Source organism: Stegodyphus dumicola, chromosome 9 (genome assembly GCF_044657685.1).
Source record: "Stegodyphus dumicola isolate Sdum_Otavi_A_Nest chromosome 9, ASM4465768v1".
NCBI classification, from domain to species: Eukaryota; Metazoa; Arthropoda; class Arachnida; order Araneae; family Eresidae; genus Stegodyphus; species Stegodyphus dumicola.
In genome coordinates, this window is record NC_140776.1 from 89,566,197 (window position 1) to 89,589,607 (window position 23,411).

At 32.6% G+C, this 23,411-nt stretch overlaps 1 protein-coding gene across 7 annotated transcripts in view; it reads right to left on the minus strand.

Moving 5' to 3' along the window:
- LOC118188735 (uncharacterized) overlaps nt 1-23,411 on the minus strand; it is a 75,657-nt gene that overhangs the window by 22,136 nt on the left and 30,110 nt on the right. The window contains exons 1-2 of one of the 7 annotated variants that reach the window (XM_035359226.2): nt 10,929-11,227; nt 10,154-10,285 (exon numbers count right to left, since the gene is read on the minus strand). The exons of 1 other annotated variant lie outside the window; for it this stretch is intronic. The gene's annotated coding sequence lies outside the window, so the exon portion shown is untranslated. 5 more of the 7 variants (XM_035359228.2, XM_035359227.2, XM_035359229.2 and 2 more) reach the window with 5 other exon arrangements.

The following is a 23,411-nucleotide window of genomic DNA, read 5'->3' on the forward strand; positions in this document are numbered from 1 at the left end:
AATATGACAACAGAGAACGAAAATAAAAAAAGAAAATACGAGCAAGAAAACAGAAGTTTAATAATGAGTGTGAGTAGAATTTCTTTTTTATTGACAATAATGGAAACACATTTGTTATTTATAATTCTACGGTAAAAAATTATAAAGTTAGCAATTCACATTGACATTATGAAACCAATCATCCTCAGTTTTCTAATTACTATCCACCAAATTCCAAATTAAGATTGGATAAACTTGCTTCTTTAAAATCAAATTTAAATACACAACAGTCAAGTTTGATGACCTTTAGCAATTAAGCTAATAATATGGCTGAAGCCAGTTTTATTATCGCCTAAAATATTGCTTGTGCAAAACACCCATATGGAGAGGGAGAGTTTATTAAAAAAAACTTAGAAGATGTATTTAAAGTTTTAGATCAAAATAATGCAGCACTGCACAAAGTTGTTTCGCAAATTCCCATCTCGGAACACACAACTGAATGACACATAACTGCAATTAATATAATTAAAAAATTATTTGAAGAACTGTATCACATTCAGCTTAGCCCTTGATGAATCAACAATATCATGTATCTTACACAATTGACAGTTTTCATACGTTTTGTTTCACCTGATGTTAAAGAGAAATTATTAGATTTAGCACTTCAATAGTCAACTCACGGTGTCAATATTAAAAATGCATTAGCTTGTAGGGTTTATATTTATTTTAACTAACATTTATTTTAAGTTTAAACTATCTTTCCTGTCAAGCCTTACTTTCCCCTGGAACTGCCAATGCCAGAATATGTAAATTTGAGTAGAACGCGCAAGGATTCAAATTATCAGCGGAAGTATTCTGATTTAAATAGAAGGAAACGAGTTCGGTGAGAGAGTTATTCTTACTTAGCGAGCGCGGAGGTAGAAATCGAGAATTGAAGAACCCCGCGTTGCGGCCTATGTGCTTGGCGGGAAGTAGTTGCAATTGTTCCAGTGAGCTTCAAGTCTGCTGAATTAGCTGCGGTATTGTAAAACACGGTGAGTTAGTTATTTTAGAGAGCCTCGTAGTTAGAATCTTGTCTTTATTTTCTTTTCAGGTTATTATTTTTATTTTGACTGCCAAGTGGGCACAGTTTGTAAGCGTCAAGAGGACGCAATTGTAATTTATTACGTTGAATAAAAAGGGACTTAAACCCTTTACAAGACTCTGTGGTTTATACAAGCTTTCACAGTCACCCTTAGTTGCGTGCAAGTTGTAGGCGCGCAACGTTATAAGCTTCCATAATGAAAACTTTTGATGTGCCTCTTAATAAACTTGTAAGCATTGCAACTGGTGGAGCTCCGGCAGTGCAGGGTTAAAAAAATCGGTCTTATTGGGCTTTTAAGAGATGATCTTCCAAATGCCCTAATTTCTCTTCCATTGTTAGATGGTTATCTAGCTAACACATATTAAATCGATTTGTAAATTTGTTTGATCCGATAACTGCATTTCTAAAAGAAAAGAAAATAATCTATTTAGAATTAGACGATGACGAGTGGTTACAAGACTTAGTGTTTTTGACTGATGTTATGGACCATTTGCAAACACTGAATTTGCAATTGTAGGGGAAAAATAAAATAACATCTGACCTTTCACAGCGTATATTTAGTTTTCAAACTAAATTACAATTTTATCTCATTAGTACTTATCTTCACATGATGTTTGAAAACATCAAGAAATTGGATTTGGGTACTTTCCCAAGGCGGGATTTCAAAATTCTGCATTGCTTGGGGACACATATCAGAGAGGGAGAGATCCTCAATGACAGGTCGAACTCTTGATTGTGTAGAAAGAAGCTGCAGCAAAGATAGAAGGAGTCACCACTGACTTCTCTGAAAGGTAGGGCAAAGATTACAAGTATCACTTTCGGTACTCCAACTTTTGAATTGTGATACAATACACAGAGTAAATTTTCATTCATATATGATGACAAAAGTTGATTTTGCATTTGAAGGCAAACGGGGAAAATTATATAAAAAATACAAGTAAAATCATACAAACTAAACAGAAGGAAGAGCCTGAACAATATGTGTGTTTCCAAATGAAATATGTAATTATTCTTTAAAATTTAATATCAAGAATTCTATACCTATACATTTTGATTTCTATAATTAATACATTATACAAGAGCATGTTATAGATATCCTATCCTGAAACGTGGCTGTGGCTAGGATTTAATTTGGGGGGGGGGGTGTTACTTTTATTTAAAACTATTATTTATGTACAATACTCTATTTATAAATTGAAACTTCTGTTTTGAATGGGAAGGCCTAAACAAGGCCATACCTAGAAATATCAAGAGCCAAAATTTGGAGTTATAAGATGGCAAACAGACACACATGGCACTGATCATCACCAATTGATCTATGCCATGTGATGGCCAACTGATCTTCACTTGCCATGCCCCAAAAAGCACCACAGGCACTACCTATCTTTTCAAAATTACTCTTGGATAAACTGATTTAATAATTATCATTGAAGAAATTGAAGAGGCTTATATTATCCAATTCCAATATATATATAAAAGCATTAACAATAAACTTTTTACAGCACATTATATAGTTTCACTAATTTTACCAGTATCCTTGAAATAAGAAATAGGATTGCAACCTAATACTGAGCTAATTAATTTACACTATGGTATAAATTTTATTCAGAGAGCTGAAGATATAGGTTTGATTAACCTTTTTTCACACTTGTCAATAAAGACTCTCAATTACAACATTCTGCAATAAGAATAACCGCTTTGTTTAAGAATACATTTATATGCAAAAAGTATTTTTTTCCGCTGTTGAAAAATATTATGTCTAAGGGGGAAAAATTTGATCAATAATTCATGACAAAAATGGTTTCTAGAAACTTTCCTCGAGGTTACAAACTTTCAACTGAAAGCTCAAGTAAGAAATAAAACCCTTTATACAGTCAAAAGTCGTTAATTCGGACATCCATAATCCAGACCTCAAAGCTAAAAAATTTCTAAAAATGGGTACGCATGCGTCGCGTTCACCTTTACGGCTGCGAATATGCGTGTGTGAACGCGCATAATACATTTACGCATGCGCGTTTAATGTATAATGGACGGTATAAGCTAAGCTAAAATTATCTAATTCAGTTAATGTTGCAGATTACGTTGTTCCTTAAGGTCAGTTTACACCTGTCAGAGCGGCTCGGAGCGAGTCGCTCGTTATGATTACTTTGACAATGTAAACGCTCACTTCGACGGAGTAGAAACGTAGGGGAGATGAGTCAGCGCTTCCGTTTCTACTTTGAACCTGTTGAAAAATCTATCCGAGCAGCGTTCGCAGGGATGTCGTGACAGTGAGTTCTATAATGCCGAGATTAACCCTGGTATTTTTTAATGCATACGCATCTTATGAAGTGTTTTAGAGAACACATCACTGCTTCATTAATAAGTTGCATACTTCTATAATTATGTGAACTTATATTCATTTTTCTACAAGGATCCCAACAGGAGGATGCAATAAATATATGATATTATAAAAAATAAAAATGGAATTATGAAAAATATGTAGATCTGTTTTATTGGGGATATTTAAATTTCTTGCTTTGTATAAAAACATTCTGAGCTATAATTCGTTACAATTCAGCTTGGATGTGTGAGTGCAAGTACTGAAGGTGTATTAAGGTTTATACAAATTATGCTAGATGAATTCTAATCTTCTTAAACTATCCGTTTTAGCATTTTAAAAGTAAAGTATAATCACTATATTTATCCATTATTAATTTTGTTGATATCACTTTGTGTGTTGTCCAGAAACACAATTTCATTAGGATCCAAAAGTAACAATTTGCGATAAATATCTTCCTGTTAGAACTATGTCATAATATATACATTCTTTTACCTGTGGTAATATATGTAATGCTCCCAAGTTTTTTGCTACTTCTTATTTATTTGAGATTTTCTGAATAATTAGGTAGATATTATGCAGTTGTGCTTCTGTCGTGTTAATGGTAGCTTTGAATAAATATTCCATGTGTTAATTTTGCATTCTTCTCTAGAAATAACACAGTTCCAGTCAGAACTCTGCATAATTAATTACATGCACAGAGAGCTACTGATTCTGTGGATTCTGAATGAATAAATATATTCTTTCTATTAATAAATAATAAAACACATTATTACTTTTACATTATTTTGTAAATGATTAATTAGGTGTAAATAAACAGCTGTATATAATAGAAAAACTTTGTTGATTAAAATTTCAATAATCACACTTGACTAAATAATTCTTTCAAACTGAGTTTCTTTTAAATTCTTGTATCTGATATACAATAATGTTTTTATAACTTTGGTCATTCTCGTCCGAAATTCATTTAATAGTTCATTTGATACTCCTAATTCATTTAATAACTGTTAAAGTTTTATAAAATATGACCCAGTCACGTACCCATTTCCTTTTCTTCCTTTTTTTTTCCCCATCCCAAGAGCAGAAATTAATTTGTTTGAAACTGCTTTGCAGACTTCAAGCACTGCAGCCAAAGAAAATCTATGTATGTTCTATGCATATTCTTTCCTGCAGCTGCCACGTCGGTATCCATTTCGTAAACAAACGGAGGCGAGTTGTCAGTCCACTCTGATTGGTGTAAACAATCTATCAGAGTACAGGTCTGTTCACTCGGGTCGAAACGTCCGGATATGAGCTGCTTTGACAGATGTAAACTGGCCTTTAATCTTCGAATTGGATCTGGCTTACTATTTTTTGCAGACTGTTAGTGCAATTTTATAAAAGTAAGCTTGAACTTTCGATTATGTCAAATAGAATTTCTGATATATATTTATTAATATGTAAAGGATCTACAAAGAGATAGTATGTTTCTAGATCCGAAATCAGTTTATCAATTTCACGCTGCTCTGCGGCGAGGGGGGGAAACGCTGCGGCATGCAATGAATTGGAAGTTGATCTGTCAGCACTATCCTTATCTTCAGGGCAGATGCTTTTATTTTATTTGGCTTATAACTCGTTACTAAATGTAGTATTTCATCTCGATGTACTCCGTCTTTGATATGATTTAAATCAAGTTCCTCGTCATTATAATTCGCTTCCGATAGTGAAGAAAGTGACACAGAGGTTATTGAAAACGAAAAAATTTCGATTGACAAATTAATCGGTATTCTCAACACAGCAATTATAGGACTTGAACAGCGGAACTTTGTAACTAAATAAGAAATTATATCTGTTTAATAGAATTAAAGAGAAAGTATCATCACGTGAAATGAAGCAACTTAAACAACTTACATTGAAAGAAATGTTTAATAAAGTAAACAAATAAATATTAAGCTTTTTCTTTTTGTAAATTTTGATACCCTTTAGATCATAATTGTTCTTTATTTCATAAATTACGGTTTCATATTTTTAATTTTGTAGTTTCTGCATGCCATCTTACCAGATTTAAACTGATGATCTATCCCGAAAAATCGATAATCCGGAATCACCAAAGTCCCGGCGAGTCCGGATTAACGACTTTTGACTGTAATTATTTACAAACAAATATATGTAAACAAATAAATATATGTAATCTTTCTGTAGGCATCAAAGAAAATAAAAGATAACAGGCTATCATTATTTAAGTTTTGTTCCACTTGGAATGTTTCCATAATTTATTTATTTTTATTTTAAGTTACTTACGCTTCAGAATTTTTTGAAATAAATATGAAGCAATGTAATTTTAGCAACCAATAAATTAATCTGAACTATGAGTGTAACCAATAGAAATTTCTTGCAGATCCCAACCTTTAGATTTAAACAGAAAATAAATATATATCGGAATTTTTTGCTTTGAATCATTATTATTATCATTATTGTTCATAATGATTCATATATATTTAATGTTAAAAATTTAGTTTAAAAATTGTTTTGATTAAAAAAATGGTCAATTTGGTTTAAAAAAAAACTGGCTTGTTAGGTGTTTTCAGATTATACACTGCGCAAAAAAAAAGGGGGGATAATTCTGTATCTCCCGTTCTACTCGGCTGATTGACGAAATTCAAATTGTGTTTTTCATGTCTTGAAAGCGCGACTTAAGATATATATTAAATTTAAGTATGGCATTGTACTAACATAGGTATTTTGACACAAAATCAGACTTTTCCTGAAATAATATACCAATTTGTCCCCATATTTCGATTCTACGACTCAAATTATGCCTAAATATAAAAATTAAAACTTGGTGCAAAATTTACAGAGAAATTCCAAAATTTATTTTGGCAAATTTTTTTCAGTTTGCGACAAGAATAATTAATTCACTTGGCGAACTTCTTAATATATGGCAACTTATTTTTATTTCCCTTCCATTGTGCAGGGAGCAGAAAAAAGTAACTTCGTTCCTACTTCCAAATAATTCTAATGCCAAATTTCAAAACGCGTGAATATATGAATTCAGGTATATCTTCGGAAATTTTGAATTAAAAAAAACTAATTTTTTGCAGGTATGCTTTGAAAAATTTATAAAAATTATTAAAAAATAGAATTTTTAAAAATAAATCCTTAAAAAATGGATGAATTTTACTTGGAATGAACCTAAATTTTGAATTGTGAAAGGAAGAAACATAAGTTTAATAAAAAAAATGATATATTAATAAATATTTACCAAACCCTTGGCTCAGTAGAACGGAAGATATAGAATTGTACCTCTCCTCCCTTTTTCTTTTCTTTTATTTTGCACAATGTACATTTGGCCACCATGCAACTTGAGTTTGAGACTATTGCATCTACACACCTCTTTCAGATTTACAATAAGTCATTAATTCGGACACCCATAATCCGGACCTCAAAGCTACAAACTTTCTGCGCATGCGTCGCGTCGATGCAAAGGTCTTACGCGTGCACGTAAGACCTTTACGGCTGAGAATACGCGTGTGCGCATGTGCATAATACGTTTACGCATGCGCGTTTAATGTATAATGGACGGTATAAGCTAAGCTAAAATTATCTAATTCAGTTAATGTTGCAGACTGCATTGTTCCTTAATCTTCGAATTGGATCCGGCTTATTAAGTTGACCTGTCAGCACTATCCTTATCTTCAGGGCAGATGTTTTTATTTTATTTGGCTTATAACTCCTTACTAAATGTAGTATTTCATCTCTGACAGATCAACTTCCAGTTCATTGCACGCGCGCCATGCCCCCCCCCCGGCGCAGAGCAGCGTGTAATTGATAAACAGATTTCGGAACGGTTAAATAAACAAAGGATATACCTTTATCCATTTTTTGCAGCAATTCGTTTTTTGCTTGATGGACATCAAAACATACTTTCGTTTTCTAGATCCTTTGGGAGCTCCAGCATTGGAAATTCTATTTGACATAATCGAAAGTTCAAGCTTACTTTTATAAAATTGCTACAGTCTGCAAAAAATAATAAGCCGGATCCAATTCGAAGATTAAGGAAGAACGCAATTAACTGAAATAGGAACAACATTAACTGAAATAGATAATTAGATAATTTTAGCTTATACCGTCTGTTATATATTAAACGCGCACGCAAAAACGTATTCTGTGCTTGCGCAGACGCATATGCGCAGTCGTAAATGTCTTGCGCGCACGCGTAAAACGCCTATGAGCATGCATCAACGCGGCACATGCGCAGAAAGATTTTAGCTTTGAGGTCCGGATTATAGATCATTCCGGATTATGGGTGTCCGAATTTACGACTTTTAACTGTATTAATAAAATTAGATGATGCATATACTTATTATTTTTTTTATTTTTCCAAACATACACTATGCTGATATATAGACTTTTTAGATGACAAGTAATCCTATCATTTCTATGATGATTAATTTTATTAGTTACATGATTACACTAATCTTGGCAGTGGGAGGTAGTGCAGAATTAAATCTAGGGAGGTAGTGGATTCCGAATTCAAATCCCGGATAATGTTTTAGGTTATTACAAAATTCTGATAAAAGCTTTTGTTAGCTAGTCTATAAAAGTGCAGAACTAATTGAAACTCAACACTGAAACATCCTTAATGGTTATATTTAAGATCAATAAGACTAGTAATTTGCTCATAAAAGGGGTTCTTCATGCATAAAATTGGAAGCACTTCTGCAAAGAGCCTGGTAAATGTAAACACCACCAAAATGGCGAAAATAGTTCAAACCTGGTAACCCAGCGGATTCAACCTATTTGCTTATTTGACAGTTGCAACCATTCCTCTTACGTTGATTCTGCTGCTTGCGTCTGTTGAATTGTATGCATTTGGGAGAGAGTGCAGAATCACCCACTGCTTGGCGCGTTTTTAAGAATTGCACAAACTCGGTATTCATGTGCACATCGACCTATTTTCACTTCGAAAAACATCAGAGAATTGCACAAAGTTGGCACTGAGCCAATCCCTTGACTTTGTCCATGTACACATCGATGTATTTTCACTTTAAATGTCAAAGAAATTGACAAAAATCCAATTCTTCTTACTCTTGTAAAAAGCGGCAAACATAACGCACCAAATAAGTGGTCGATTTTGCACTTCACTCCGCATTTTCAGATTTAAAATTATTCACTTTATTATTATTTTTTGAATTTTCACGTTATTTTTTTATGAATTTTTAACATTGAATAAATAGAAATATTTTCATATCATTAAGGAAGTTTTCGGGACAGATGCTGGCTCTCAGGAGAGGGTGAATGACAACTGGTAACACGGCTACGTAGCGTTAACCACACAGAACCAGATTCAACCCCTAAAATATTTTGATTTCATGGACCGCCAAAATATGCATTTTAAGTAATGTTTTTATTTTTATTATTGATTATTGTCATCTAAAATAATGAATTTATGGCTTAAAATTTTACCGAGATAATATATTGTTAATGCTTTTCTAACAACCTTTGAGAGGATGGCAGGTGTGACACACAATAGATGATTAAATTGAAATAAAAAATATTATTGATTATGTAAGATGACAGAATAGTCTTATGGATAGGGTCATCAAAATTAGAAAACCAATATTCGTGTAATGGATTCAAATTCAAATAACTCTTGAAAAATAATAAAATGGATAATGCTCTAGTTTTATTAACAATGCTACTTAATAGAATTTGAGCACTATTGAAGATTATTTCATTGTCAAATATACTATGAAAACGACAGGCAGTTGTTTCAACATGAAATGCTTTGTTTGCAAGTAAATTGAAAAACTGTTTATGTAACATGGATGTATTAAAAGTCATGCATTCATTAATTTATTTACAAGAGCATGGCTCTTATCCAAATAAGACTGTGGTTGAATGATTGTTTGGAATTAGACATTTCTTGTTATTTCAAACATATTTCACTACTTTTAAAATGATATTAATATGCAGTTGTGGCTTTCTCACCGACATAAAGTTTGGCCAACCCTGATCTATTATATGCGTCAATTGTATTTATATCTATTAAATACATAATAGCACTAATTATCAGATACAGTTTTGAGAATATCAACAAGCAAAGCACTTAAAAATGAAAAAAATAAGACACTACTAGAAATATTAGTATTCTATATGAATTATAGAAAATATATGTAATGAATAATACCAAACACTTTAAAAAAAAGAGAACAGAATTAGTGCTCCCAACTTCCGTACTAGAGAAAAACAATCCTGCCATACAACACATGAACTTTTGATTACGTGATATGGTATTACAAGCATTTTCTTTAGACTTGTTCTACAAGTGATTAAGATGGATAAATACTGGTAGTTTAACCTCGGCTAAAATCCTGGTAAACGAGCTGGCTGTTTTGTTTTTGTGATTTTTTGCATGCGTTTTGTTTTTCACATGAGCCAGTTTCCCCTACAAAGTCCTTCATGAAAGCATCCTTCTTCGAGCTGATAACCAATGTGCTTAGCCATATTCGAATAACCTAATCTAACATTACCTTTCCTTCAGACTCTATACTCGCATGTTATACCTTATATCTGTTGAGATTTGTTCTAAGCAGGACAATGATCACCAAGCTTTTACCAATCTGGCAGGAGCATAGCTAAAACATGTTAAAACCATGAGATTTATAACAAAATTGATCATGTTTTCCCCTTGCAAACCTTTATAAATGCTCCACATTTTCTTAAGGATCTTAATTACACTCTTAAGGATTCTTAATAATTTTATTATTTAGAAATGTGTTTATTGTTACCTTTGTATATACAAAAGATATTTCCCCTTTTCTTCGGCTCATTGTATTCAAGTCGATAAGACGAATGAATGCAGTGATAGCCTTATAATTCAGTCCCAGTTTCAAATTCAGTGAATGGGCTGGCTGTTTAAGCTGCAATTTAAATTTAACAAAGGGCTTTATCTTATGAAAAAAAAAAAAGTATCAGTGTGTAACTAAATGTTTCACTTCTTTGAAAAACAGAAAATATAAATATATAAATAATTTGATTAAACAAAAAAATATCTTAAAAGCATAAAAAAATAAAATATAAGTTTACAAAATACTGCGGAAATTATATAAAACAGCAAATAAATTAATGCAACCCAAGCTACTGCACATCATCTTTTTCTCTCCTATCAGTTGATCTTGGAAGATCTGTGCAGAACAAAGACTTTTCAAAAAAATTTTTACATAAGGTTATTCACACTAACATACAAAGTTCAGCGAGTAACATGTTTTTCTTTGAAAAACAAACAAACAAAAAAAAAAAAAAAAAAACAATTGGTTTCAAAAGTTTAAGTGCCAAAATTTTACTTCAGATGAGTAACATTTCTCCTCCTGCACTGCATATGAAAAACCTACGGTCAATCACCAAGTAATTAGAACAAAAATAGTTCACCATAGGATCAACTTTACGCGCTAAACAGCACTTCAACGCTAAACTTATACAACACTATACGATATTACATACCACTCATAATATTCACAGATCTTAAGATTCACGGAAACATAATAAGAGTTAATGTTTAAATACCTTTATTCACTACTCTCGTTTCATGAGAACTAACTGGCACGTCATCACAGTTGCCAGCTCGGAAGTAATTTTGCAGCGTACATACGAGTGTCCTGAATATGCTATGCGTACAAAAAGCACAGAACTTTAGGTCAGAGATCACTTATTCTACTGTAAGTTGATCCCAAGAAATAAAGCTACTATACTATAAAGGTATCTCTAGTAGCTCTCTACCAACGAGGTTAGAATGGAAGGAGTAAGCGTGACATCACAAAATTGAAGCCGAGGAAATATCCACTCCACAGCGTGACGTCACGACTGATAATCAGGGCGTGTGGCATACGGACAAGACGCGTATTTCCAAACCCTACCCAACTTTTCGAATTTTTGACGTCATGGTCAAATCGACTAGTTTCGCCTGGATGGTAATTCTTGAGCATGCGCTGAAGGGCGAGATGTAACATAAACAGAACTTTGGCTTGCGCTTGTAAACAATATTAAGTATATTGTTCGAAAGTGTATTCGTTTATGTAATTGCATAATTTTACTGTTTCTGTAATAAGAAAACTTCATTCAGATAAAATTTAGGCTAAATCGCAGAATAGGCTGCATCAGTCCAAGGTTCTTTAATATACTAAGGTTAGGCCAGGAACGGAAAAAGCGTGCCATTGGTTGCTGGCAGTGACGTCACCCGGGAGACAAGACGCATCGGCCGACGCGTCTGCTACATGATTTTGGTAATGGAAAAAATGTAAACTAAAGCAAAATGATCATTTTAGATGTGGTAGATACACCGGAAATACCGGATATATACTTTCCGATTAAGTATTTAGTTAAAGAAAATGTTTATTTTATGCACAGAATTCGTACGAATGCTGAAAATAATTGTAAACATTAAATTCTTTTCGTAAAGCAAAGCATTAGAAAATGAAAAACGATATTTAAGTTAATTAAGGGAAATAAATATTGTAAAACAAGGTATTTTTCAATATTTTTTCGTAGTATTGTTTGCACTAAATAAATCTTGTTGAACAGAACACATCATGGCATAACTGCTAAGACCATGGTAAAAACATAATCAAAAAGTATTATTCTATTTATTTTCATTGCTCATGCACTTTTTTTAATACAAATGAACTTTGACATTCCATGAGAAATATATGATCGTGATTTTCAGTTTAAATTACATATCTCAAGCAAAAATATATATAAAAAGATTTGACTTAACAAATTCATATTTAAATACCATAAAATTCTACAAATTTCTTAATATCCGTCATTATACTTTTAAATAGTATACTTATCACATTCTTTTTAAAGTGAAAAGTCACTTCACACTGATTCACTTCAGATTTTAGCAGAAGTGCGTATATTTTCAGTATAATCTAAAAGTACTCTTATAATCCCTTACACTCCCAAGATTTCTATATAACATTTATCCTGACGTGATTATTTGCTATAGTAAATAATCTTCGATATTGGCATCCTATTCTTCCTTCCATACATTAAAAATGGAACAATTAAAATACATTTTCTTACACATATACGCACAATAATAATAATAATAAACTTGCCTTACATCTTAGTTTCGGCCCACCAGCGGCCGAGCGGTAAAGTCGCTGAACACTGGGTAGTTCGGTTCGAATCCCGCAAACGGGCTGGCTGCATGGGTGTTTTCGTGGTTTTCCTCATGCGTAACGTGTATACGAGCCAGTTTCCCTGAGAAAGTCCTCCACGAACGCATCACACCTATTACGCAGATAGCCCTAGTGTGCTTTGCCATAATTAAATACACCACCACATCTTAATTTCAATTCAGTCTGTACACAAATTAAATATTTTTAATCACTAATGTATTTTTATTAGCTTATTTCTTAAAATACTTTTGTTATACTCGAAATATGTGTTCAATATTGAATTATTTTTCTTTCTCTTATAATTAAAAACAAGTTATATGGAATCAAAATTAAAACATATGCAGCAGTTAAATAACACTAAACAGAATATCTTACTTTCTCTTTCGCTATTTGTATTCTAGCATTATACAGATTTGTTTTCCTTCAGGTTCAAGCATGTGTAAGTTATATCAATTAAATTACATCACACATACCTGTATGCATCAGTTAAATAACACTGAAGGAAATATGTCACTCACTCATTCGATGTTTGCACCATAGTGTGATCAGAAATTGTCCTTTCCTCACGGTGAGGCATGTATCAGTTTACTTAGTTCGCAAAGCTTAACCCAGACGCTGCTTCAATACAATACGTTTGGGATGTAAAGAAAGTAACCAAAACATGTGAATGAAGTTGGATACGCAAATTTATTAACTAATCATTTAGGTACTCAGTATTGATAAACATGACAGTGAGTTTAAATATCTCACTACGATGTAAGTCTCATACACAAAAGATTATGATAAAAAATGATTTAAAATGAGAAATTTTTCAATTTAAATGTAAAATAGCAGTAAAATGAAAAATAAATGTAAAATTACATCACAGTTATGTATGAAAACTACATAAATTCATTAAAAAAATAGTTATTTTATCTGGTTGTAAAGAGTGTTTTCCGCCAAAAAACGTATTAACGTGTATAATTCTGACACAACGCTATAGCACAATTTGCCACTTCGGCTTAGGTATAATAGCAAATTAACAACACAAATCAAATCAAACTGTTGATGCAACGAAAGTAAACAAACGCCAAGAACTAACGCTGTCACCCACATGACGTCATGCGTATGTGGCATAACTTTCTCCCTGCACTGCGCATCGCTCTTGGGCCCCCCCTGGCATCAGTCGATGCTGCGTTTACTTCTCTTATGATTGGACACGCCTTTTTATGACGTAATATTGGTTACGCCTCTTCTTAAAAACAAGTTATAAGTATGCTATAGCTTCGTATTTAAAGAAAACTTAAATTATATTTTAACTGAGTTGAAAAGGTAGGTTTATAATGTTCTGCGCGAGATTTTTTAAATTATAAATCTACTTTTGTGTGTTGTGTGGTAGTGTTAGCATTTAATGCAACGAATTATCTCTCACAAATGTATTATTAAGATACCAAACGATCCTTAGCAAACGATTAAAAATATTGAATGCATGAATTAAAAATTATAACCGTAACTTCTGAAAATACAGAAAAGCATTCTTTTGCTTAAAGGTAACCGTAATTCCATCCTCTTGTATACATTGCGTTTGGCGAATAGTGTCTAAACATAGCTCCGAAATTTTTTAAATAACTGTTTTAGTAAATATTTTCAACTCTCTAAAAAAGTTTAATGCACCTTTCCTATGCAATGTCTCATTCATCAAATTGAAAAAGGAAACTTCCCTTCTTCGAAACTTCAGATGTTTTGTTAGTTGTTTACTATCAACACGAGAAATCCAAAAGAGGCCCTGACACGGAATATTCAGATAAGTAACATTCTGTTCTTTATACAATATATGTTTCTCTATCACTAGAGTGCAATTAAATTTCTTTATTTATTATTTTTCATAAGATTCTAGCATTATACAATAGTTAGTAATAGTAGCAAGTCATGTGGTTCTTTTCTTCGTAACTATTCCGTAGAGACGCCACATTCCTTATCAGTAGTCCGTTCTTATCAGCAATTCACACCCTTCGGAGGCCCCCCTCTTCGTGCCTAGGAATTTCTTGAGAGGGAAAAAATGGGGATCTCTTGACCATCGATGAGTATAGATTGTGATTTTTGTAACTAAGATCCCCGACCTTTTTTTTTTTTTCAGGTATCAAACTTGGAATTATGATCAAATATAAATACAGGGTGACGGAATTTATTAAACTTGTACTATAATAAATTACAACTGTTAAATTAATAAATTAATTTTATATTTAACTAATATTAAGAAAAATAAACTGTATAATTTATTTTTGCTGAAATGCTCTCACACTGTGTATGGATTTATGATTTTGTCAATTACTGTTTTTCTGAAATATACATGAATTTTTTGGGAACGGCAATAGATAATGTTACTTTAGTTAAAATATTATGTACATCTCTGTGATGATATATGTCTTTTCTAGTTAGGCCTCAAGATAAGGGCATACACATTACCATGTAGGAATTCATTCATTTATTTTTTTTTATTAAACTTAGCTAAAGTTTGCTTCTTAAAGACACTAATTTTTGCAGATGAACTCCTTAACTACACTCATGGACACAATCGTATTTTAGGATATTTTCTACTTCTTTTCCTTTTCTTTCTATAGGCTCTTTTTTTCCCTCTTTTATTTTTGGACCATTTATTTTAAATTTTATTTTGCCCCATCTTTTCTTTCTGGCCTTTTGAACTCGTACAAAATGTACGAAGTTACTTTTTACTCTCCTCAAATACGAAATTGTCCCTCTTTCTATATACCTTTCCTTCGCACCTATGCTTGAATTTTCGCCCATCGGTGCAGAAAGACTTAGCGGGTGCAAAACAAGACATCTGTCTACTTTGTCTGTCTGTCTGTCTGTCTTTTTGCTTAAAGAATGTTTTGGTTATTGATGAGTGTGTCTAAATCGGTGCTTACTGCAGAATGAATCTGGATTTTTTTAATCAGTTGGAGCGAAGAGGCAAAAAGAGCGCTATTGAGTGGTGTATGGAGAAAAGTTTGATTGCAATATCGTATAAGTGCCCAATTTGTGGAACAAATATGAAACTAGTAGAGAGACGGTTTTGAGACGTATAGACTATTTTGAGTGGTGCACAAAGCCGAGTTTGTGCAATTCTGGGATGTTTTTTAAGTGAAAACAGATCGATGTGCACATGGGCAAAGCCAATGCGGTGCGCGATCCCGAGTTTGTGCAATTCTGGGATGTTTTTTTAAGTGAAAATAGATCGATGTGCACATGGTCAAAGTCAATGTGTTGCGCAATGCTGAGTTTGAGCAATTCTTTGATTTTTCTTTAAGTGAAAATAGATGGATGAACACATGGACACCGAGTTTGTGGAATTCTTTGATGTTTTTCGAGCGAATACTGATCGTTGTGTAGAAGAGAAAACGAGGTTGTGTATGATGCCGAGCAGTAATGTAACTTTATTTATGTGCAATGTTTAACATATCGTTAGTGTATTTTAAATTTGTATTGTTGTTTTAATTGTGAATTATATTTAAGACATCATTTTTCATTTAAATTGTATTTTTAATTTTTTGGCATTAATATGTTTATAACGCTTTCCGACTTACGACATATATCGATAACCCGACGATCTACTCAACAGTAGCAAAATTGTTAACTCTTGAAGTAACGTTTACCTCATATTTTAATACGTAGTGTTTGGTATCGTAATTGCACTTGATAATATGAGTTCATTGATAATATGTGTGCGCATGCGTATGTGAAGCATTGCTTAGTGTTCCAAGTTTGTATTATTTATTTTATTATATTATTTTCTTTCATTCTGAGAAATTAGATTTTTTTATTTATTAATGCGTAGAATTCTAGCATGCCTACACAGAATATGGCGTGATTTAGGAATTTTAGAAACTGATATGAAAGCTGTGTAATGATGTTCATATGCAATAAAAAATATTCTTCTTTTTTTATTAATGTAAAGTTTAAAATTTTTAGAAATAATGAAAATTGTCTAATTATTGGTATGTAAGGAATTATGTCGTTACGTAGCAAGAAGGTAATTTGTAAAAATGATAAAATTGAAACGTTCCGCAATATAAATTTAAATTAAAAAAATATTTTATTTGTATAAATAAAAAATTAATAAAAAAATAATAATAATTTAATAAAAATCTTTGAAAATATTGAAGCTCTACAAGTATTAGAGACTGCGACGTTGTTTATCGTTTTAATAATTGGTAGAATTCGCTCACTGTATCATGGTAATTTTAAATATAAATAATTTATTATACTTATTATCAGTAACGCCTAAGGTTAAATGTTATAAATGTAAATTAAAAGTAAAGAATTTGATATTAATTTACAATAATAAACAATTTATTATTGTTATTTTTAAGAGAACATAGAAATTACACCTAGTGTAAATGCGAGACTGCATTGTGACGTCATAAGCTTAGTCCCACCCATTTATGGACGTCACGCAGCTCCTCCTACTGTACTTTGTTGATGCAGCCTATTCTGCGCTTTTACCAAAATTTATTTTAATATTATTATTATCTGGTTATAGTATTATACGAAATGCTGAATACTCTAGGTACGATCGTAATCTTCGCATAACCTTTCACATTGGATTTTGCCTTATCATTTTAAAATAAATTGTATCAAAGCAAATTACTTTGTTAGAGATGTGAATGTTCTGACTGAATTTTCTTTTTATCACTTATTATTTATTTCCTCTTTGAAAACACATTCATATTTGACAAATAATTATCTCCGCTTTAAATTTTTTGATTGCTTTAAAACTATATTTGTCAATAATGTAATAAAAACTCACTAATCTAGTGCTTCATAGATCAATATGACAACGAATTCAAAATGTTTTAAAAACAGTTCTTTAATCTTTATTTTGTAGTAGATGCAACTAATGTCACAGAGAAAAAATATTTCAATAAAAAAGTTCTCCATGTTAATTCAATAGCAAAATTATTTCTATTTCAGTGAGAAATCAACTTTCAATGCTTATATAACAGAAAAATGTAACATAAGCATTTTAGAAGTTTTAAATAGAAGCTAAAGGTTTACTGTACAATTTTACGTAAGAAACGTAATAATTTACTTTCATTCCTTTTAAATCGGCATATTAGTTTCCAATCAACTAAAATTTTTGGCAAGTTAGAGACTTAACACACAGTATTCCGTCACTTAAAATATCAATTAATTGTTCTTTTTCATTTAGAGATACATTGGAATTGAAAACACCAAAGGCAAAATGGGTCACAGATCCAACCTAATTCCTTATTTGGAAATTTTTCAAAAAACTTTCTGTCAGTTTTATCATATGTCGTTTTAAACAAGAAATCTGTATTATTTTCTTTAGTAAATTGTGAAAAAAGCATGTTTCTTTTTTTTTTTTTTTTCAATTCTCCTTGCCAAAGTATTGTCTTAGTTTTAAAAGCTTACATTAGTACAAACTGCGACACAGTGTGTCTAGGTAACATTGTTTCAAAATGTCTGTTAATAATTTCAAATATTTTCTCTCCTGTTGCTTTTCCTTCCCAAATATTACAACATAAAAAATATTCTAATGCGTTGTTTTCAAAAACATATCTCACATCATAAACGATAAATTGAAACATTTTAGTAATGTCGGTAGTTTCAAGTTTTATAGTAAAGACTGAATTTTGTATTCTATAGTGTCTGATATGACAAAAATTTGGTGAGAAACAGTATCTTTTTTAATGCTATTGTTTTTAAATCGTTACTATATTTTTCTGCGTGCATAAATGATATCATTTTAATCGCTGAAGGAAGAATGAGTGATTCTCCAATTGTATGAGGTTTTAAATTTTTTGCAATTAAATACGAAACTTTTAAGGATGCTTGTAAATCCTTCTTAGGAACTGTTGTATATTTTTTCAAAAACACATTTTAATTTTTCATGCTCTCAGCTCATTCCTTAAAAAAATTTTTCAGATTTACTTATTTAATCTTTATGTTTAGTTTCTGAGGTACTTTTCAGTTTCACTGGCGCAAATCTCGCCAAGCAGACTTTGTTGACGACAACATACAATATACACATAAAAAATGTTAACAACTGTTAGTTCTAAGAATTTTTTATTTTGAAGGCACAAACATTTTAATATCTTTTAAAATTTTGTAAAAAGCGAATAAATAAAGATAATAAATTTGTAAAAACACATTAAGAATTTACTATGTTTTCATGGTTCAACATCCTGATTTGCCGGTTCGTATCACGTAACACCACGTGATCTCATCTCACGTAAACTACACTACAAAAATCTAATTCTCTCAGTAATTATCTACATTAATTTCAAGTTAAATCTTAATTTGGAATACAAGTTTAAATGCAAGAATTATTTCAATTCGTACAAATAGCTTACTCAGAAATTATGTAAAAACCGCAGTGCTTTACTTCGCTACTGCATTCTCATTAGAATTGATGAATTTAACCCTTGATTTTGCCTTTTCTATATTTTTGCCTTTGGGTGAGTGGTGTGATTGCAGTCTACACTGGTGTGCAAAAATTAAGGACGAGACTTTGTACAAATGCTTTCCAAATGAACATATTTAATACCGTAAGAACCCCAATACGTAAGGACATGAGTAATGTAAGCAACACTTACTAAAAGAGAAATCAGAGGGATAAAAAGAAGCTTTATTGAAAAAGTAGCATGGAGCGCTATGCGACTGAAGGCCGAAACATCCCTGTGATGGGTGTCCAGCAAGAAACATCCGGGCTTTAATAGGGGATATGATCTCCCCTGACTGCTAGGCAAGTTTCACAGCGTCTGCCCATGCTGAGAATGAGGGTGTCAATGAGTTGTTGACGCATTGCTGCCCATTCGTCTTGCAGCGCCAATCGAAGCTCCGGAATCGTTACTGGTGGTAAGGTACGAACTGCCAAGCGTCTGCCTAGAAAATCCCATACATGCTCGATGGAATTGAGATCGTGCCGGCCAATCCATACGTTCAATATACTCACTCTCTAGAGCTGTTCGGCAGCTACTGTGCGATGACATGGTGCATTGTCGTCCATAAAAAGGAACTGCGGACCCATAGCACCTCTAAAAAGACACATATATGGAAGAAGAATCTCGTTACAATAACGGGTCCCGTTGACTGAACCTGCGTCGAAGATGTGAAGGTCTGTACGACTACCAAGCATGATGCCTCCCCAAACGAGAACACCGCCACCTCCATACCTGTCCCTTTCAATGATGTTCGAGGGATGATTGCGGCTTCCCTGCTCTCTCCAAATGAGCATGCGATGAGAATCGCTACTCAGACTGAATCTGCTCTCATCTGTAAAGAGTACTCGTCCTCATTAATTGTCTCTCCAATTCCGGTGTTCCCGGCACCACAGAAAACGCCTTCTCCGATGGGCAGGGTTTAGAGGTACACACCGTGCACCTCGTCGTGCAAACAGACCACCACCGTGCAGTCTTCTGGCCACGGTAAAACGCGATATCGGTCGTCCATTCGCCTGTGTCGTGTGTCTAGCGATTTCTCCCGCTATCTGCCGCCTGTTTTTTCTGGCCTGTAAGGCAATATACCAGTCATCTGCGGGTGTGGTTCCTCGTGGACGACCACTACTAAACCCCCCGGATAGCTGTTCCTGTAGTTTGAAATTGTCTCCAAAGTCGTGAAACGATGCTGTGAGCAATTCCGAACTCTGCAGCCACACTTGTCACACTGCGGCCTTCCTCCAACTTCCCAATGATTCGACCTCGGGTAAAAGCATCCAGATGTCGTCTAACAGATTTATTATTCGCCATTTCTCGCTGAGGCAGCAACTCGGTGTGATTTTAACTGCTATACGGCGTGCAATCTCTTTGCCAGAAATACTGATCTTACACCGACAACATGCTTTATACTACTGAGATACTCCCCCATTACGTCTACCTGCATATCTGCGCATGTGCTACCGTACATCACCTTACTTAATCTTCTGATTGGTCTTTCTGTTCGTTCTGCCTCTTCGTTCAGCTGATATGCTAATTTTTCGAATTCGTCCTTAATTTTTGCACACCAGTGTAATTGTCTTAATTACCGCGAATGGGCTTGGGGCATAAATTTTAATTATCTTGTAAAAATTCTATGTAGTTGTATGCCAGTATTGAAAGAAACAATCTGATAACAAATGGCTGCGACTTTTCGAAAATGAGGCGTAAAACGTTGGCAGCGAAGATATTCCGTTTGGCATCAGTAGCGCCGTTGTTGGCGACTTTACTGTTTGCGGCGGCAAAATGGGAAAAGTACCGTTTGTAAATGTATTTTTAATTTCGCAGGTTTCATGCTTTCTATGTGCCAAGTTTTCACTGCATTTAACACACAATGGATATTTTTTTTCCATTGATAATGCAACATGTAAAGCAGTATAAAATAAACTCTTCTTGATATTTACTCAATTTTTTCTTTTTTTTAGAAGTAGAAAGAGAGCCAATGGTTACATTTTTGTTTGCATTTTCATTAATAGTTTTTCTCTAAGTTTATTTGATGTTGGTGCATCCATCCCATTTCTCTTACAAGAGATTTTGGTCCATTTAACCATCATGAACAAAATTGCAACGAAAACAAAATTGTTTTTATTATTCTTTGAAACACTACTGAATTTTCCAATGCTTAGGAAATGTTATGTGCTTACTTGACAACAACTTTGATTAGAAATAAGAAACATACTTTAAATGATGCGTATTGCAAGTACAAATTGCATGCAAGATACTACTAAGATAGCCGAAAAAAACTACATCTTAGCTGTGCAATTGCTTTGAAATTCGATTCGAGCTGTTTGGAAATCATCAAGCATAACACACAAATCAAGTGGAAAGCAATAAAATCAGAATTAAAATATGGAAATGTTTAATTTAAAATTCCTGGCCAATGTTAAAAAAACATCCAAAATTCTCTTCAAATTCCGTATATCTTTTATTGTCAAATAAATTTCTTTGAATTTGGTGACCCCCCACAAATTTGTTCATAACTCCCAGGTTAAAATTTTGTAAAAAAACAAGTTATCAATTTCATTTTCAAAAAAAAAAAAAAAATGATTTCAGGCTTGTCTTGAACAGAACAGCATACAATAGAGTATTTTCAAATTTACGGGATAGTACGACTTATGTGAAAATTGATAAACATTGGCTGTCTAATGTGAAAAGTGAATTACGGTTTAATATGTTATGTTCATAGCTTGTGTATTTTGATTATCTAACTAAATAAAGAATGATTCGTTCTTGCAAATTTCTGCTGGAATAACTGCTAGAATATCTATCCCATTTCAGATGAACAAAAAGCAAGTGTTGTATTCTTATTCAACAATTACAATACTCTTGCATTATACTTACAAGGAATGAGTTAGGTTATTTAACTAAAGTGCTGTAAATTTTATTTCTTATTTACATGAAGGATGTATCACACAATGCTGTGTAGGCTGGTGACCTAGCGATGATGACTCAAAATGCATCTTTGCATTCAGGCATACACTCTTTATAAGAATATAACCATGCACTAGAGTCCTAGCTTCAGCAGATACATTTTGTTGTGCTATACAATCTCTGTGGGTCCTAAATTCTAAAAACTTTTCCACTCCTAAATTCCAAAAATTTTGCTACTTGATATTTCTGTAAATTCCAAAATTTGCACACCTGCCATAACTGCACTGGGTGTGGCCTCAGTTATCCAATGTTCCAACAAAATCAAATATTGTAACGTTATTTTAGACCAGACCTTCTTAAACTGTAGATCGCAACCCCCATCTACAGCAGGGGGTCGCAAAAAATTTCAGTAGTTTTGGTATTTCTTAAACTTAATATAATAATTTTACAATTACCCAATATTTTTACACAATGTATCTGAAAATACAATAAAGATAGATATATATATTATATAAAGATAAGACCATACAGACAAAGAGAAAAACAAAAATGTTTCAACGCATTCTGTTTATAATATAAATGTTCACTTTACTTGCTTTGCATGTGACGCTGTCATTTCGTCTGTTAATTAATTAAAATTTTCACATTGTTCTATGTCTTAAAATGAGAATTTAAAGATATGACCTAAAACTGCAATACTATCTTACAATACAAGTGAAAAAACTCACACGTGTGTCAGATTTTCGCAATGCTTAAATTTTCATAAATATTTTGGGGTCGTGAAAAAAATCTATGATAAAAAAGGCTCACGACTGAAAAAACGTTTAAGAAGCTCTGTTTTAGACCAAACAGTTTCCTGACGCCAACGCAAATTTTTGCCTGCTTTGTTTCTCAGCCGAATTATGTTTCTATGGGAATTTTTCTATATTTTTACTGTTTCAGCTGAATGGAAAAACACGCTAAAATGTTTCAAATGACTATTAGGGGAAGAGAATCAAATACCCCACATTATTATTATCTCTATTTATCTCCTATTTTGATTCTGAGTTATGTTTTTTGATAGAATTTTTCCATATTACATATTTCAGTTCAACAAAAAATCAACTTTTAAAATATTGAGGAAAAGCATGTACTAAAATGTTTCAAAATGAAAATGTGGGATAAATAAATTTATAAATTAGTTTTTTCTAGGAGTGTAGGAGTTCTTATATATAGTATATAAAGAAATTTGGAACCAACTTTTCACAAAGACTTAAAAATTGAAGTTCAAATGATCTTCATAAAATCTTATAAATGTAGAACAAGAATACTTTAAAATGTAAAAATTAACACGTTGACTGCAGCGCGCATTTTACGTGATTTGCCCATGACGGCAACTTGAAATTTTTATTATGCGATATATATTATGTCGAAATATTATCTACAGAAACTAATGTTGTATAATTGTGCTTCATGCTGGGGGTCACCAGCGACCTCCAAACATCTGTAGACCATTTTTGTGATTTATAATTTAAATTTTTACG